Raw genomic sequence first — 13,422 nt, forward strand, 5'->3', positions numbered from 1 at the left:
CAGAAAATATTCTGCACTTTAGCAAACTGTTTCCTACAGCAAAGTTGAGAGGCACTGACCCCCTTCTGAAGCCCAGCCATCCTATTTCAGTAACCTATACATATCCCCCCAAAGTGACCAAATTCCAAAAGTTTTAAAACTTACCTAAGCTTACGTGATAGAAATCCCGAGGCATGACGTTATAGGGTGGAATGTTGCAGCACGCTAGGCTAGCTGGCGTATACTGAAGTTGGTTTACCTGTGACTTGGCCCCTTTGAGGATCTAGCAAATATTTAGTCAGCTAACAAAAATGAAACAGGTTAGCAACATACTGTAGATTAGTTTATAAACAATAATTTCCATGAGTCCAATATTCTCGCAGTGGACAATATCTCAATCAAATTTTCATTTTATATTCGAAGTTCGCCTAATTAATGTGTCCATATTACATATTCCAGATATACTGGGCCCCCACAGCTCCTGGCATTCTTACTTATATTACAGATTTTTCTTAGTTTGTTTACCAAAGCAAAACTAAAGATGGGCAGTGTTAATACACAAATGTATTGACAACGTATTTCAGAACATTTCTCCAAAAATTCTGTTGGTTATAAGCACTTTTTTCATTGTATATTATAATACATTTATTTCCATTAATTTCCCAAATACTGTACATTTTGGAGTGATAGAGAGAGAGAGAGAGAGAGAGAGAGAGAGAGAGAGAGAGAGAGAGAGTGTGTGTGTGTGTGTGTGTGTGTGTGTGTCTGAACAAACACCTTTGTATTAAAACTGTTAATGTTCAGCATTCTTCCTTGTTTGCCATATATATATATATATATATATATATATATATATATATATATATATATATATATATATATATATATATATACTTTTTTTTCATTTGCAGGCATCACCCTTTTTTCCAAGACTTACATTAAATCAATGATCTCTATGATTTCCCTGCTCTGGCCTCCATCTTGCAATAAGAATAAAGCTTTACACATTATCACTCACTGCATCAGTACTACTCCCAGAGCTCACTTACTCTTTGAAACTACAGCCCTCCCTGCTATAAAATACCTCGATAAGGGAGCCACACTATTATACTCGACGGTCTGCTCCAACACACAACACCCCTGACATTACATGAGAGAGCAGCACAACACAACGCTACACATTATCACCACACAAATACCAGACTCACTCCAATAACATCCTCTGGCCAGTCATTTCGACACCAGCATTGAATAAACGCTTAAATGGGCAGTTCTTGCGCAGGGCGATAAATTATCCATTTTGGAATACTGTATCACAAGCTCATCCTTTAACGCCCATCTACTTTACTGGAGGTGCCCTTAAGCAAAGCTGACCCATTTCATCTAGAAAGACTTAGATTAGACATCAGCCATCTCTCCTAACTTTCGACTTAAATTAGCAGCCCTTCTTGTAGAATAGGCCTACACACACACACACAAAAAAAAAAAAAAAAAAAAACACACATAATGAAGTACTGCATAACACATAGGACCCAAGAAACAGGCATAACATTATCGGTGTAGGGAACCCTTGAGACAACCGTATAGATGCGGTTGATTGTCTGCAGTTGACGAGTCTGCTTGGTCAGGCGGACCAGTGTTGTGCAGCAACAACATAATCAAGTGTAAAATTGATTCAGCTAACCAGCTAACTTTAAAAACTGCAAAAAATAGTCACAATCGTAGAAGTTGGGAGTAATTGCTACACAACTAGACTTCCTTATTTCAGGAGGAGTTATTGCCCGACTATTTATTGGTCTTTGCTGATAAGTTGTATCCAAGTAATCCACTTCCTTGTGATAATCCTTTTTGTCTGACTCATCCAGCGCTTCTTGGTGATAAGCACTTTTCAAGTTGAAAGTAGAGAACACACTGTAGTATGAGAGGTCAGTCATCATTTCATCACTATTTGGCCATGGATATGCCTTCAGCTATTTATATTGATATATTGGGTTAGAGTATTGATGCACATCCTCTTCTTATGTCGTTTTGGGGGCATTCCTTCACAACTACAACTTGTGGTTCCGATGGTGATAAACTTGTTTCAGTTCTACCCTTCTTGAGTAACCGTTGATCTTTTCTTTGATGAATTTCTAGTCATCATTACTAAGGTGTCTTGATTTTTTTTCGCAGTTGGCTTATGATTAAGTGGAAGATTTTAGAAATGTAGCTGGCTTTTAAGTTTCGCTGCTGTAAGCGTTCACAGTATGTATCGGTATAATTTAAAGTCCTTTCCTGTCTGGGTCCACCAAAATTCAAATTTCACACTCAAGCTCCTGTACAAGCGTTACTCTTTAACAAAATATAAATCTTTCAATACACCAAGACTTGTATATGAATGAAATGGGTTCTGAGACCGAGAATAAGATCCACCACAGGAAATCTTAGAGAACTAGTACTCACTTATTTCTCTTCCATAATGATGTCTTCTGTGGTTGGATGCACAGTACAGAATGAATCGGTGAGAGCACTTCCTGCTAATAAATGTTGTACGTAGTTGCCTTTGTAAGTCCCTGGGTAATGTTGGTAAACGTAACAAGGAAATTAGGGCTGAACAGTGTTTCTGTTCATTGGGATTTTGAACTTGCAATCTAGGGCAAAATTATCCTACTTGGCACGGTTATTCTCCCCGACAAGGAGAGTATGTTTTCACCTCTGTTTCTTTGTTTGTCTGTTAGTAGGGTTACTCAAAAACTAAAAGAGAGATTTGGACCAAATTTGGTGGGTAGATAGCCCATGTCCCAGTGAACAATCGATTAACTTTTGAGACCGATCCGGATCGTATTACAGATTCTGAGCCTGGAAAACTTTTTTTTTTTTTTTTTTTTTTTTGCGAAATCTTAATTACTGATGAGAAACCCTAACCCATTACGACGGGTAGTTTGAAAATTACGTTGCTCTTGTCGGAGAGATGCGCACCACTGAGTGGCCCTCTAGTTGTAAGTCGTTTCATGTGGTGGGCAGTTGTTCCGACTATGGTAAGGTGTATTTACACACATTGTGGGTCACACTGTTCACTCATGTTCTTAAATTATATAGTGCACTGTCTCCACACTCCTAAATGAAATTTCTGGATGTCTTCTACCATTGTCATTACTCCATCACCGTTGCTGGGGAACTGAGGCAGGCGTCTTAGCGAGCAGGCGTCTACAGGCTCGCCATGGCTGTTAATGAAGCTGAATATTTGTTATGACCGAAACAGCTTACTGCCGCTTTATTCAGCTTAATTCTCAAGGACAGCGTAAAACAACAAACAAAATTTCATCCTTTCAAGTTAATTGAAACTTCCTTCACTAAGTCACATGTGTAGAGTATATTACTACACAAGTCTTCTTATGATCTGTCAGTAGCAACACAAGCATATAGCATGTTTCAAAACATAATATCAGTAACAATGTATGTATCTCACAGTTCGTAACATTATCAGGGCAAAATACCTCACGTAAACGTTATATTGTAAGGCCTCTGATGATGCAGAAGTAATGGAACATTTAAAAAGTTAGGAGAATGAAATAGACCTTCAAAGTACGAAACGCACATTAATATAACAATGAGCAAGGATGGAAGTTAGGAGGATAAAGTACATGAAAGAATACAAAGAAGAAGAATGGTTGTTTGTTCAATGAGAACAGTGACAAGGAACAGAGAACTCAAGATGGAAGTAAAAAAAAAAAAATTGTTGCATGATCCCCAATTTAACATTTTGAAGTGTAGCTTGAGCCCCGTTGAAAGAACAATTCAAGGGTGGAAGCAATGGAAATGAGCTCTCTGAGACAAACATGTAAAGTTACGTGGATATGAGTAAATGGGTAAAGAAGGGAGGAAGTAAGAGAGCATTGTGGTGTGGAAGTGAAAACATTAAAATGCGCGGCCTGATCGAAAAGCATCCGAGCTTTAGATGGTGAAAAAAAAAAAAAGCTTACTTACTGAGCTGAGACCTTAATCCCTTTCAAAATTTGCCTCCTGGGACTTGACACTTAGCCCAGATGTCCTTTCATTACTGGAAGCATTTTGTAAAATCAGTTTTTGAGATAGCCAACAAGATCTTCGAAGCATTTGTCTTTATCTCATATGTGTCCGCAAATCTCTAACCCTTCAGCAGCATCTTCAGTTTAAGAAATCGCCAGAAGTCGCAGGGAACCATGTCAGGAGGGCAGTAACCTGCCGGGAATGCCTGATCCTGTGTTTGGCCAAAAAATCCTGGTCGAGATGGGACGAATGAGTGGAGAATTTTCGTGGTTGAGATGCCAGTTCTCCTTCTCCCACAGCTCTCGTTTCTTATGATGTACTGCATTGTGTAGGCGATGGAGAACTACCAGGTAGTACTCTTTACTGATTGTGAGGCCTTCTGGTATTGGAAGGCCTATCAGAACGCTTGTTGCTCTCCGATGACGTTCGGCTATTTTTAATGTGATTATCTGTTTATCTATCTATCTTTAGCCCGACGCCCTAATCCCGCAAAGGGTGGCCGCAGACAAAACGCCTCCAAGTAGCTCTGTCACCCACCATTTGACTACCGCCCCCCCAACTCACTCCCCCCTCCCTCATATACCTCTTAACTCCATCCCTCCACCTCATCCTCGGTCTTGCCCTCCCTCTCCCTCCCTCCATTTCACCTACATACACCCTCTTAGTCAGTCTTCCATTCGCCATTCTTTCCACATGTCCAAACCACCTCAGTGTATTTCTCCTAATCTTCTCAACCACATCCACATCCACCCCACAACGTTCCTTCACTTCTTCATTCGTTATCCTGTCCCTCCATGTCACTCCATATGCTCCTCTCAAGTAACTCATTTCCACTGCTCTCACTCTTGACTTGTTCCCCTCTTGCAAGGTTCATGCCTTGCTGCCAAACGTCAGGGTAGGGATCACAATACTATCATGCAATGACTTCTTAACTTCCATACTCACCTCCCTATTTCTCATCACTGCTTTCAGTGAACCAAGAACCTTCCTTCACTGCTGTACCCTTTCAAGCACTTCATCCCCAAAAGTTCCATCCTTACTCATCACACTACCCATGTACTTGAATGCACTCACATTCTCCATATCCTCACCATCCAACCTCCCTGTGTATTCTGTGACTTCATTCCTCTCAAACACCATAACTTTACTCTTGTTTACATTAACTTTCAGATTCCTCTTCCTACACAGTCCCAAATTCATTCAACAGACCTTGCAACTCTCATTCATCTTCACTCAACAGTACTGCGTCATTAGCAAACAGCAACACCGGAATCTTCCAAATCTCACCCTAATTCATTAGAGCCACCCCCACATCCACTGCCCTACTTTGCACCTTCTTTACAACCCCATCCATGTATACAGTATATTAAAACAGCCATGGAGACGTCACACAACCCAGTTTCAGTCCCACACTGAGATCATAGAACTCACTCAGCTCACCATCCACTCGCAACGTAGACCTAACTCCTTCGTATATACTCTTCACAGCACTCAAGAATTTCCCCTCCACTCCATATATTCTTAATACCTTCCAGTCCTTAAATTTGCTTAACATCAATAGCTTCATCGTCAATAGCCTGCTGGATCTTCCTGATGGTTTAAGAATCGCTCCACCATTTTTTTTTTTAAGATATGATGTAATAATGTTGCTCGATTCGCTCGGCCATCACGGCACAAAACGAAAATGCGATGAGCAAATATGAACGTCCTCAAACAAACGCATCTCGGCAACGACTGGGCTGGGTGGCAGCAGTGAACATATTCGGGTACGAGTATGTGTAATACGATTTACGATCATCCTAAAGGCCCTCTCCCACTTCGGCGAAAGTGTGGAAGATAAAGTCACGATGTGTCAAAAATCCCTAATCGTGGGTATTCGTCATCAAAATCTTGTCCATTCGTGGCATGGCGCCGATACGTCGCACGAGGTGGAAATTTGTCGTGGGGGACCATGACGTTTTCATGCTGCATGAAAACGTCGTGGCCCTCCACGATTTTGTAAAATTTCGCAGATTATTCGTAAACAACAAGGCGACGCCTCGGCGACGTCAGCGATTACCCTGCGTATAAACCGCGTATGATCGGCGACATCGGCGAGGCATCGGCGGTGAAAAAAAACGTTGAGATGTCATACGGTGATACGGCGAAGCGTCGGCAATGTATCGGCGATGCATCGGTGAGGTTAATACGACATAGCCTACGTAAACCGTACGATATGTACCGGGTTGTGCGACAGTAATATTTCATCTTATGAATGTCAGTGATATATCGCCGACATTTCGCGGATGAACCGTCGATTAATCGCCTTAAATACGCCGATGACGGCGAGGCACCTGCGATGGCCTCGGCTTTTTGTCTGCGAGGTGCGTGCGATGCATTCGCCAACACATCGACGATACATCGTCGACATCACGCCGCCGTTGTACCTTTATCGCCATTGAGTCGCCATAAAAAAAAAAACGTTAAAATTTGAATTTAGAATAATGCTTGTGCATTACGCCGACATATCAGCGATATGTCGGCTACTAGTCGCCAGTTATATCGTATACTCTGCCGAGGTTTCGGCGTTTTGTCGTACTGGTGTCGCCGGTATTACGCCGACACCACGATTCTTCGTCAGAATCGTCGACACATCACCGACTTCAGCCACGATTTTCATCGTGGCTTCATCGTGCCTATTTACGCCGAAGTGGGAGAGGGCCTTAATGGTTTAATAGAAGAAATATGTGGACGGCTACTCGCCGACTGAACCTCGCAGACACTGTAAAGTTGCCCTGGCCACTTGGAAGGAGGGAGCATAGGACTGACAAGGAGAGTGTATGTGTGTGAGGTGCAGACGGAGAGAAGGAGGAGAGGAACGAAGTTGAGATGGAGGGATGGGTTGACAATGAATATGACAGAGGAGGATGTGACTTGCAAAGAGGGCAAACTGCTTACGAATGAGAGTGATATCGAGGCTATTCGCTGGTAACCACCCCTGGCGGGCGTCTGGAGATAGATAGATCGGGGAGCTGATACAATTTCCCATGATTAAAATGCTTTGACTTCTACGCATTTTGCAAATAGAGCTGCTGGTTCATTTGAGGCAAACTTAACTGCAGTCTTAATAAGGTCAGTGCTGAAACCATCATCACCATCTGCCTTATCCTTCTTCACTCATGTCAAAATGTTCTTTATTTCCTTTGTGTAACGATGGGATCACCTTGCTTACCATTTCTCCATCATGAACTGATTGCCTGATCACGATACTACAGTACAGCTTTAATGTTCTGCATAAAATTCATCTGCTGTTGGGGCCACTTTATTACTGTTGTTACTTCGCCACCAAAGTCTGTCGCAGCAAAAAAAATTTTCCCTTGTCATTAGTCCCTTCCAATACTTAAAAACTTCTTCAGCTCTTCTTTGCGGAAATTTCGGAAATCATTATTTTTCTTCCTGTCGATATCCTTCTTTCAGTCGGGGCGATCTTTGCATGGTGAACTTCTTGTCCTATGAAACATGTTCTCTACATGTATCTTTATACTGTCTGACGCCATGCTGTTGCTCTTCCTGGTTTCCTGTCCTCCTGCTCATAAAGCTGCATCTTTTACAGTTATCGTAACGTTTTCGTACACATGCTATTTATGATTCAATTGTGGATATTTAATATAAGCAAAAAACTAGTCTCTTCTGCCCTGTCTCTGCTAGAAGGCTTAGCTTTCTTTTGGATACTCTCTCTCTGTCTCTCTCTCTCTCTCTGTCTGTCGTCTGAGATTAGTGTAACTGGAATTTTCAACTCTCTGCTGATCTTTCCTACATTTACTCAGTCCAGCTTTTGGTGGCGAAGGACAGAATTACGAAGTGGCACCCATTTAACCAAACGGCCCACATTCTCGGTTAAAAAGACATAATTTATATCGCTCCCCATCCCCCAAAAGGAGAAGGCAAGTTGAGTCTGTTTTCCACTGAGGTCACGTCAGTTGAGCCTGGGGCCACAACAAGTTATTTAGCGTTCAGACATGTGATTTGTTACTTATGAAGAAACGTATGCCATTAATTTTTTTTTTTTTTTTCATTCTTCTTTTCATTCTTTCTTCTCAAGTTTGCTCTCGACTTTGTATTAAACAAAAAAAAAAAAGTACCCGTTGCCCAAAGACTGTTCCTTTCAGCAAATCCCATTACTATTTCGCCTCTCTTGTTTTGAATACCCATTATGATACGCTCTACTGCAGTCTCACCTAACACTTTGTTTCCTGCATTTGCTTTAATTTCTCTCTTCGTAAACATATACTTGGCACCTTGTAAAATCTCCAGAGATAATAATAATATGACCTTTCACCTATCCCATTCCTGCCTCAATCCACTTCCCAATTACTCGTACAACCACCATCCCCTTTCTCTCACAGTCACTACCCGTTCTCTCTCAGCCACCTTGCCATTCCATCCTTTTCACAGCCACCCAACAACCCTGTCCCTCTCACAGCCACCCAGCCACCCCTTCCCTCTCACAGCCACCCAACCACCCTGTCCCTCTCACTGCCACCCCACTACCCTGTCCCTCTCACAACCACCCAACCACCCCGTCCCTCTCACAGCCACCCGACTACCCCGTCCCTCTCACAACCACCCAACCATCCCATCCCTCTCACTGCCACCCCACTACCCCGTCCCTCTCACTGCCGCCCAATCACACCGTCCGTCTTACAGCCACCCAACCACTCTGTCCTTGTCACAGGCACTTTCCCGTCCTTCAAGTATTGTTTCAATCTGCTGCCCATTCAGCTCTTGGTCAAACTTCTCGATTCTTGACAAGCACTGAATGGATGAAGAGTTATTCATAGTTTAATATCCCAAAACAAGAAGTTCTTTGGAAAGATTCTTTTGTGATACAGGCCAATGCCCACATTTTCAGGAACGTTCACGAAACTTCATAATGAACTGTTAGATTATTCGGTTTCCACACCATACCGACGAGATTTACTGCATTCCTCCTTCTCCTCCTCCTTTTTCTTCTTCCAATAGGTGTTTGTGATAATTCCAACTTTGTGATCTACGGTGCTTGAAATATGGAGAGTACTTGGAACTGAAAGGAAAACCAAATATTTTCAAAATTTAGTAATTATAACCTCCCTTGTACATACCCTTAAAAGTTCCAAAATTTGAGAGAAAACAATTTTTGAAGATTGTAGAATCTGTTAGCAAACACACATAGCAGGTTGCATAAAATTATTACCCTTTGAGCTTATTAAATGCATACATATTTACATTCTATATTAAACTATCACAGTTCTCAATCTGATGACGATAGTGTCGCATTTTAACGATTCTGTGCGTGGACCATGCTAAATGACAGAATAAATATACAACTCAACTTTATGGTGATAGCAAATTATCCATTGGATTACTTAGGTCCTCCAGAGTAACTGTTGCATTGCTCATCCACGTAAAGTTTCAGATTTATAGCATACAGTATGTTTCCAATGGTAGCTTTTTGTGGTCCTACATTAATTAAAAGATGTCACTGTTTTTAGGTAACGACAGTGAGGTATCCCTAACGTAGCGGACCTCAAGATATAACCTATTGGTCTTTATATCCTTAAGTTTTGGGGGTCTTAGTTATTAGTTTAATTCTTTTCAAGATATAAAAGTTCCTCCCATTGACTTTGATGTTACCAAGTCTTTATTTTTTTGTTTCGTCGATGGCAAGGTTTGCGATTACTTTAGTTCCTTAGTTCCTGTTGCATCTCTTTCCATTCAGTCATTATTTCTGAAATTGTGCCTCCTTTTTTAATAAGTTTCTTAACCTTTGAATGTTCCAGATGGCACTTTCTCAACAATATCTGAAAATTTTGACTTAACGTGGGTTGAAAATGAAGATCCAAGTTCCTTTGCTCCTCACTTAGCCAATTCATAATTCATGAATCTGACGCTTCTTTTTGAGTCTAGCTTGTGGATTGTTTCTCTGGCCAACATTTCTTAGTCCATACTTTGTAATGAGAGTTCTGCTTCTTCATCATAGTCCCCAAATAAAAATATGTTTCCTTTTTGCTTTTGAAAATCTTCTGCCACGGGTGGTAAAACAAGCCGCAAGAGCTTCATTGTTTGTGTATTCTATAAGAATCAGTTACTTTTTGAATAGATTCTCATATATCCTGGGCGAATTTTGTGCTCTTGAATCTCTGTAGATATGAAACTTATTACTGGCTTCTCAGGGTTGAGTAATTCCTCTGGGTTTGTATCCTTCAAATCAAATTGTAGTTGCTGAAAAGCAGGAACAAGCTCTGAGTATAGTATGTCGTTTTGCTGATGTAGTAAGTGATAGTAATGGTTTCACCAAATGCAGGCCTACTAGTGCACCGACGCAATACATAACTTTCAAGAAGTCCAAGTCAAGAGAGCTTCTTACTATGCATGCCAGTTGATTTGTCTGATGTTCAGACGTTTGGAGAAGGGAAGAATATTCCTCATAATGGTAAAGGGCAACAGCACATGTTAGTGTCAGACGGTTAAATCTTTCTTCCTTTAGGCTAACAGATTTATATTTCCTTGGAGCAATGTGAAGGTCAAATTCCTGCAGGACAACAACAATAAGCAATAAAAAGTGAGGATATTAAAATTTTCGTACTGAATCAACCTCATGATAAAGTCACATACAGGTAACCATGTAGCTAGATTGTGTAAGCAGAGCCTAATAAACATGAATAATACACAATTTATTATTAAATAAAATATTGACAGTACTTTCGAAAAGCGTCCAGATTTTTCATTGTTTGCATATATTGAACTCTCAAAGAGTATGTACAGAGGGTTAATATTATTTTAAATGATAAAAATGAGTGTTTTCTGAAACGTTGATGCAGTCCCCATATTTCAAACGATGTAGACTTCGAAAAGTAGAAAAGAGTAAAATACCACACCCCTTACTTCCAAACACTTTTATACTTGGTGCCTTTACTTATTTTTCATCAATTCTCTTCACTCTTCAAATTTAGCATATTTGTTTCTCGGGTCAATACCCCAGGACATTTATTTACTCTTTTTTATATAGTTCATGGGGTTAGATGTCAAACCACATTAAGTAAGCACAAAAATTTTGGAAGTCTATGTTATTGTATGTTCATTAATCCTTAGGACAATTTTCACAGTGTACGGAATATCACTGTATTGTCCCAGTGTGGAATCCATCTTCAATTTTCACGAAAATATTGATAGTTCTTTTTAATTCGTCATATTATTTTTCTCTTGTAGTTGAAATCTTACTTTACCTTATTACCAGTTATCTTAATAAATTTCGTATTGTTAAAAAATAAAAGCTTCGTAGGCGCTGCAAGATCTGGAGATAAGTGAACATGTTCTCTGTGTCAATGAAAACTAAATTACAAACAGTTGAGATTACATTTATTCTCTAGACACGTAGCAGCAGTTCGAACCATTCTCCACCCACCACAAAACCATATACCGTAAATGAACTAGGTGAGTGACAGACGCAAGCTAGGTTCCTCGAATTTGTTTACATGAAACCTATATTTCGGTTAGTAGATGTAAATATAGGATAATATGCTCTGACTTCTTAGTTGCTAGTTAAAGCGGACCTCGCGGTGCGAAAGCAAATATTTACTGTGTGTGTGCATATACCTCTCCATTCCGTCCATCCATCTCATACTTGGCCTTCCCCTTCCTCTCTCTCCCTCCACCTCACTCACATATACTCTCCTCGACAGTCTCTCACTCTCCATTCTCTCCACATGACCTAATCACCTCAGTGTGTTTCTCCTAACGGTTCCTATCACATTCACATCCACACCACAAGGCTCCTTTCCTCATTCGTCAGTCTGTCTCTCCATGTGACCCCACATGCTCCTCTCAAATAACTCATTTCCACTGCTCTCACTCTTGACTTCTGTCCCTCCAAGAAGGTCCAGGCTTCACTTCCATACGTTAGAGTTGGTCTCACGTTACTGTCATGTAGTAACTTTTTCATTTCCATGCCCACTTCCCTGTTTCTTATTACTGCCTTCTAAGAACTAGCAATTTCATCCTTGTTGTACCCTTTCAAGCACTTCACCCTCTAAACTTCCATCCTTACTCATCACACTACCCAAGAACTTAAACATTTTCCATTTCCTCCTCATCCAGCCTCAGTGTACATTCACTGACTTCACTTCTCTTGAGGACCATAACTTTACTATTCTCTACATTCACGTTTAGATTCCGTTTCTTACTTTCCCAAACTCATCCACCAAGCCCTGCAGCTTCCCTTCATCTTCACTCAACACAATATCATCTGCAAACAACAGTACAGCGAGCTTCCAAACAGTGCCCTCTCTCATTAGAGTCGCTCCAACATCCACTGCCCTACCTTGTATCTTTTACAACCCCATGCATATCCAGATTGGACAGCCATGGAAACATGACATCCCTGTTTCAATCCAACCGTCAAATAGAAAAATTCAATTAATTCAGTATCTGCACGCACTGCAGCCTTAGCACCATCATACCCGTACATACTCTTCACGGTATTCACCAACTTCACATCTACTCCATATATTATTAATACTTTCCACAATCCTTGTCTATTTACCCAGTCATATGCTTTCTTCAAATCCATGAAGCCCGCATACAATTTCTTTCCCTTCTCTAGAAACTTTCCACTAAAGATCTAAGAATGAATATCTGATCTACACAACTGCTTCCCTTCCTAAAACCTCCCTGTTCTTCTCCAACTAATTCTTCTGTTATTTCCCTAACTTTATCAATAAATATCCTACAATATACTTATCCTATTACACTAAGTAGACAAATGCCTCTATGAATACACACACTCCTTTTTCCCATTTTCCTTTGTACAAGGGAATAATTATACCTGATTTCCAATCCTCCAGGACTCTGCCTTCCTCCCAGGCCAATCTGCACATCTTCCACATCCATTCTACTCATGCTTCAGCATTTCACCACACACTCCATCAATTCCTGGGTCCTTCCGCATTTGACTTTCTTCATTGCTTCCACAACTTCCTACCCTCTGATATATATACTCTTTATCTATATCTACATCTGGCTATCTATCTATCTATCTATTTATCTATCTATCTATCTATCTATGCGCGCGCGCGCGCGCGCGCGTGTGTGTGTGTGTGTGTGTGTGTGTGTGTGTGTGTGTGTGTGTGTGTGTGTGTGTGTGTGTGTGTGTGTGTGTTAGAACAGTACCGGTAGGTCATAGCTCATAGTCACACAGACCAGCTCAGACCTTGACCAAGCAAAATAAACAAATTTTATTCAGTTTAGATCAAACTTTGGAAGAGTTGAGGATAATGCAAAAATGAGTGATTTAGTCTTATTCCATGTTTCAGCCCCATATAATGCAGTCGGTACCACAACACCCTCATACAGCCCTCTCTTTACATCCATTTCAAGTGAACGACATCTAAACCCTTTTTTCATTCCTCCCAGCACCTT

This window comes from Coenobita brevimanus, chromosome 55 (assembly GCF_032717465.1).
Source record: "Coenobita brevimanus isolate Jiangsu-jjx chromosome 55, ASM3271746v2, whole genome shotgun sequence".
Classification (NCBI taxonomy): Eukaryota; Metazoa; Arthropoda; class Malacostraca; order Decapoda; family Coenobitidae; genus Coenobita; species Coenobita brevimanus.